The following is a 7,127-nucleotide window of genomic DNA, read 5'->3' as shown; positions in this document are numbered from 1 at the left end:
GATTCCCCTACACAGGGCAAAATGATAAGCAGTGGCTTATCAACTACGGGACTGCAGGAGTGGCCCAGCCCTAGTGCACTATGGGGTGGATGGTTTGAAGAGAATTTAATAACTATCCTAAAACCCACCAAAGCTCTCGTCTGCTTTTTATTTTCACCATGTACTGGCATTCTAAACAACACCAGTGATGGAATAGACCTCCTCGAAAAAAGCTTTTGTAGGTCCAAGATCTAAACAATTCCTGTGATTACTGTTGAGCTTTAGTAACATAAATGAAAGCTTCAACTCAGCACATTTTTAGTCCATATCCTTTAATAACCATTATATTCTATGCAACGTTAATTTGGAGAACATCCACTTATACTGTTGACCTCTGACACACACCAGCTCTGCTACATGCATTCAAGACTAAATTCATAATGGTTTGGAATCATGTGAGATTGCCTCAAGAATAAGCTAGGTCTCCAGCCTCTACAGTACTCCATATTCCTACATTTAAAGAGCAGATCGGAAGGAAACATCAATAACATGATGATTGTAAAGAGGAAGAATGAGAACTTAAGTTACTTTCATTCTGTCACTCTGTGGGATCGCTGGTAGTTTTTAATTTTTGTTTAAAATTTAAAACACAGAATACGTAGTAGCGACCGTGCTCTATCTGACCTGTTTTTAATGATGTTATTCTAGAATTTTTTTCTCTCCAGATGATGACTGAGAAGCTAATAAAAAAAGCTAATGGTGCCAGGTACCATAACAGTAATAGAACTTGCTGTTTTCTGGGATTTTTGGTTTTTTTTTTTAACTTTTTTTTAATGGAGTGTGCTGGGTGTCTCTATAATTTCGTTCAGATGACTGCAGAACCTGGAAAAGCTGTTGCTGCTATTGATGCATAACATACTGCTATTGGTCTTTTTATATAAATATATATATATACATATATATATATAATTTGAATTTTTGGAAACTTTAGCTGTGCTGTCAACTTTGGAAAAAGTATCCTAGTTGTACCGTGTTGACAGCCATATTGGTCTAGAAACGTTAAATTTATTTTTTTTTCCATTTGTACAGGGGTAACACACTGTATTAAATATGTAAGGTCTTATCTACATGGGTTTGAACTAATTATTCAAATAATCTAATTATTAGATTATTTGAATAATTAATCTAATTATTAGAAGATTATAATAAATAATCTAATTATTAGAAGAAACTAATAAAGTATTCTCTGAATAATGAAAAAAAATTTAAAACACAGAAATACAAACTGAAGTGGTGTATCTTTTGGGGAAGCACCCGTTTTAGTTCACATAGGACATATTTTATGGAATGTGAATCATATCTTTAGATTGACATTTAATTTTCATATGATTGCTGTAGAACTATAATTTAAGGAGATTAAGTTGTAAATTAAGGAAACAATGATTACTAAAGATTATTGATGGAAATGCTATTATTGTGTAGATCAGGATATTTAGAAGTTGAGCTGCCATGGAGTCAGGTACACCACTGATGATGATAATGATGCATATTTCTCTCTGTCACTACCATAATTCAAACCTGGGAGGACAGACAATAGGAAATGACCAACATTTTTCAGGTCTCAAGCAAGTGTGAACCCAAACGGGGAGTAAATTGGCTGAATCAAACATTTGCATGGTTTCTGTGAAGACGTGCTGCGGTTAGTATACTTATTTCCAATCAAAGAATGGCAAAAGAACAGAAACCATTCATTCACTCATTCATTTAATAAATCTTTATGGAGTGCTTACTGTACATTAGATGCCGTTCTGGAAGCTGGGGACACAGAAGGTAAAGCACATAAACACTGACGAAGGTCCCTCCTGCATGAAGATCCCATTCCTTTGGGGATGGGGTGGAGAATCAGACAATAAACCAACGGATGAAATATACAAGGTGATCAGTGACGGCAAGTTCTGCGGAAGGGGGCAGAAGTGCCAGATGGAGTAGAAGGTGGTGTTCCTATCTAAATACAGAGGCTGGAGAAGATATCAGTAAAATGACTAGCAGCCTCAAAGAAAGGAAGCGAGGGGAGTTGGCAGCAAAAAAAAAGGGAAAGAGAATTTGGAGAGTGGGATAAGCAAGGGCCAACGGTCTGAGATACCTGCATTCTCAATGAATTTGAGAATGAAACGGACGTCAGTGTATTAAGGAAGATGCAAGGAAGGCTGTTCAAGAAGGGTCAGGGTTCAGTGTACAGGGCCTTGTGTGCCAGTGAAGGACTTTCCCTAGCAACTAAGTGAGATAAGAAGCAAGGGGGATGTTTCAGAGACGAGGAGTGTTATGATCATATAGGATTTACAGTGATTGATCGGTTGCTATGTGATCAGACCGAGACAAATTGCAAACTACAGCCTGTGGGCAAAATTTGGCTCTCCACCTGTTTATGTATAGCATGAGAGATAAGAATAATTTGTACATTTTTAAATAATTAAAAATCAGTTGTACAAGAATAACATTTCACTGCATGTGAAAATTACATGAAATTTAAATTCCTGAGCCCATAAATAAAGTTTCATTACAACATAGCCAGGCCCATTTGTTTACCTGTTACCTGTGGCTGTGTACATCAAACACAAGCAAAATTGAGTAGTTGTGACAGAAGTGGTAAGGCCTGCAAAGTCTAAAATATTTATGTTCTGTTCCTTTTAGAGAAAATGTTTGCTAAGCCTTGGCTTAAACCACAGAAGGATAAAGATGGAGGCAGGCAGAACAGTAGGAGGTTCTTGCAACAATCCAGGTGAAAGATGATGGTGGCTTGGTACCAGAGTGACAGCAGAGAAGGAAGGGAGAAGTGGTTGGATTTTGGATACAGTTTGATGGTGGAGGCAACCAAGATTAACTGATAAATTCAATAAAGTATATGTGAGAATGAAAGGCGTCAAGGATGATGCCAAAAAAAATGCAACCTGTGTGATTGGAAGCTTGGGGACACTTTGCTGATATGGGGAAGCTCATAGGAAGACAAGATTGGGGAAGTAGGTGAATCAAGAGTTCAGTGAGGTTCTGTCTTTTTCCTATTAACCTTTAGTCTCATATAAATGATTACTATAATCCTCCTACTAAATATCACATTTAGTCACCTTTATGTTATATAGGTATGAGTTGCGAAGTCCAGGGTAAGTCACTAAAACAATCAGTCCAACCACAATTACAATCGTTGTGTTAAATTGGATTCCCCTACAAGCCAATGTGGAGATACAAATTGATGTGTAAGAAGTTCATTTCTGCTCACTGGAAGTGAGCAGAAAAGAGAAGGATCCCCGTAGCAAACAGGTCTCTGGTCTGGAAAACGGGGGGTTAATCCCACCAGGCACCTCTAGGAGACCGTACAAAACATGCCTCAGTATTGTCTACTGGAGTGAGGAGGCTGGGGTTCTAATCCTAAAAAGTTTCCTCTGTTTTTGGCTGAGGGCTGCTTCAGAGTTGTTAACCCCCCTGGAGCTTCCAATCTATCCCACGTGTGGGCTCAGCATGGTCCTGAAGCCAGAGAATCCCTCAGGTAGGGTTGCAGGTGTCACAGGTGTAGCTGAGAAAGGTGAGTGCTGAAGGGATACAGGGTACCAAATCGACACCAAAAGCATCTCCTCAAATTTGATGGTCGTAGGAATGCTGAAACCTGCAGTGAGCATTCCCCTGGAATACCTAAAACCCTAGGGAAAGTGCGGTTAATCCTGGGACTAGCCAAGACCAGAGGGAGTTTTTGAAGATCCAAGAGAAAGTTGAGAATTTTGGCCCTTCCTAGACTCAAGTTGAGATCCTTTTAAATCAGAGCAAAAAAGAATTTTAGGCAACTTATTTCCTAATTTTCTAGAAGCATTTTCAATGATACACTTTTAACATCTATTTTATTAGAAACAACATATATTTTCTTTTCATTGCTAATAAAAAGAGAAAATGTTATATCATTTATGGCAGATAGTGGCAAAATCTTCTAGGATATTGACCAAAAGCCGGAATGATTACCATGTGTAATAATCAGCAATGGAGGGGTTAAAATGCAGCCCAGAGAATAGAGCTGAGTCGCCATAAAATAAGAGGATTTAGTAGACAAAACAAACAAACAAAAAAAACCCCTATTGATATAGATGCAGAATCACAGGTAGCAAGGATGATTTCTGGCTTTACATTGTAGGTATCTGGAAGATTAAACAAATTCCATGAGCTCATACTTCCTTATCTTTCTAGAAATTATTCAGATCTATCTATACTTAGATATAAGGGAAATATCAAGCCATCCACAAAGAAGAGCAGACAAATAAGTGTGAGTCATAGAATAACATTAGCTATTAGGAAACACACACATACAGAAGTTCATGTACTGAACCAAATAGCTCTGAATTCTGAGTAAGTTGCTGGAAACTTACCACGTTCTGAGTCTTAGTGCTAACTATAAATTGCTTAAGCATTCTCTGATGAATCAATTACTTGGGTCTTTTAAAGGTTTCTGTTTTTCTCTCTACCAGTTAGGAGTGTATAGAATATGCAATGATTTTGACAAAGCAAATCTCAGGTCAACCAAATTATGACAGTAGTCAAGAAAAGGATGTCCACAGAGAAGGTAATCATTGCCTTACATGTTTAGAAACATGTAAGGGCAAATTCTAATTGTTTGTGCTTAAATGCACTGCTCGGTCATCATCACAAAGGTAACAGATATGGAGAGGAAAAGTAGGACTCCCCAAACAGTATTGTTTGCAGTTTAAAAATGGACAGCCATCTTTTGGTAGGGGGAACCAACCAAGCCTCGCCATTTCTGAGCCCTAATTAGATAATTATTCAGTGTCTGTATACACACAATTTTGATCAAAAGATTTTCAGTTCAAAGAGTGTACAACTAATTGCCAAACCATTTTTCCTTAAAAACACTAGTTCAAAAAATTTTTAGTCAAAACAGCTCCTTGTTTATGTAGCTACAAGATATTATTTGGGGAGAGGTGTCTTTAGAGTGTTCGGAGTTCAACTAATGTCCCCACTCATTCTAGAGTGTCCTATCTGCTAATAGTGGCTGGAAATCCAAAGTCCAGCACTATTCAAAATGCATCCCATTCTCTTCCCCCCGCTCCAGCCCTGATTCCATTATATATTTGAGGGTCAAACGTGGAGTGACTATCGGGACGTAAGTGCAGAGAAGAAACACTGTGGCTCCAGGAGGCTGGATCAGGAAAACTGTCCAAATAGCTAATGTTGGTCTGAATGAATGTGTTTAGATTGCTTTGAGGGTTCAGATTGCTTTGTTCCCACCAAAAGCCACTCTGTGGGGTGGACTGTTATTACACAGGTACAATGGAGGGGCTCACATAAAAGTGGGAGGCTGCAGAGATGGGCAGTTGCTGGCTTAGGCAGACCAGAAATTCTGTGTGCCAATGCCACTCTGGGGAAGACACAAGTTGATGAGAGATGAGGTCATAACAAACTCTCCTGCAGAAGCTGTGGGCTGCAGAAACAAGAGAAGATACCTGTGATGGTGGCATGGGTTCCTGAAGGCCAGGCCCAGGAAACCTTGGTGAGGATTGGGAGCCTTCCCTAAGACCCACTGTGAATGCTGGAGCAGAGGGCCATTTTGTAGCAGCTGCAAGGAAATAAGGTGAACGTTGTGTGCCATATGCTCCCTCCAGGGCTCACACCCCCCAGCAAAGAGCTGAAGTGATATACCTGTGGGAATCTGCTCTCACATCTTCCTGGGTGCAGGCCAGCATCCAATGCACTATAGAGGAACACAATTTTGTCTTCAGCCATCTCAACAGCCACACACCATTGCTTTCCTTTCCTCCTTGTGACTCTCCTCTACCAGAATCACCCTTCCAAGGGATGCTAACTTCATGAAGGTTGATATTTGAATCAATGTTTATTGGCTTTTCATACTTCTGCGAATTGTCTGTTAACAATTTCTGTTTCTTTTCTTTTCTATATTGATTTGTAAGATTTTTTTCTAAGTTAGCGAGAATAAACATTCATCTGTCGTGATGGTTGTAACTATTCTTTTCATTTTTCTTTGTGTTTCTTATTTGACTTGTAGAATTTTGTATTTTTATGAAATGATAGCCAAGATGTTTCATTTTGTGATTTTCTCACCTGCTTTTATGTGACCAGATAAATAGTTATCTATATTTTTCTAGTTCACTTGGGTTTTTATTTTTAACATTTGACTCTTTAAACAATCTGGAATGTATCCTGATGTGAGGTGGGACATCTAACATTTCTTCCCAAATAGTTAACCAGTAGGGTCAGCCATCAATTACGGAATAATCCTTGCTTAGCAATTTGTTAACAAGGTCTTTATACCACCAAAATGCTCTTGGTTTGTTTCTTTTTTGCAAAGAAAGCTGTCAGAGTGAGGAAACAGTTCTATTTCCAAGTGGCTGCCATGTGCTGGCCTCCAAGCAAAACAAGGATCATCAGGAAATACGTAAATCCTAGATCCTCTGGCCATCGTGGCAAGTCCTAGCATAGAGGACGAGTTGGAAGCAGAGGCCCTGTACATTGTGGTACAAGATGGAAAGGGGCAGAGACTTTGACTAAAAGGATGGAGAAGCAATAAGAGAGTTGAATGAATGAGAAATGGGAGAGATATTTGGTAGCGGCTATGGGTAATGATCTTTGGGAAGAAGATATAGTTCTAGAGAAGTTCTTTGGCAAGTTTTCTAAAGATGAATTTGTTTAAGAAAATCTATAGTAAAGTAACTATCATTCTCCAAAGCATATTAAATTGAATATGACTTTGCACAATTTAGACAAAATGGGCTTATGCTTGGGTTACATTGGGCATGCTGCCTCATTTGTAAATAACCCTGTCTATATATTCTTATATTTGGGATGCATTACTAAATTCTTAAATATACTAGAGTTTCTTTGTGAAGTTTCTGTTCTATTTCATTCTTATACTAGGTCCTACCTATTTAAAATGGTGTGTGGGTTCTCATCATTTTAACTTTCTCTGTTATAAGCCATAAGATGATACAACAAATGTGAATGATTAATTTAGATTCTAGTAAAATCTAAATTCCAGCAAAATGCTGCATGAGGAACACGAAGGCAGAAACCTGATTTGCCAGGCAAAACCAGAGGAGAACTCATTCTTCCTTCCTATTGTGTTGGTTTACGTAGAA

This window comes from Tamandua tetradactyla, chromosome 2 (assembly GCF_023851605.1).
Source record: "Tamandua tetradactyla isolate mTamTet1 chromosome 2, mTamTet1.pri, whole genome shotgun sequence".
In the NCBI taxonomy this organism is placed as follows: domain Eukaryota; kingdom Metazoa; phylum Chordata; class Mammalia; order Pilosa; family Myrmecophagidae; genus Tamandua; species Tamandua tetradactyla.
The sequence above is the reverse complement of the archived record's forward strand: the minus strand, read 5'-3'. Positions refer to the sequence as shown.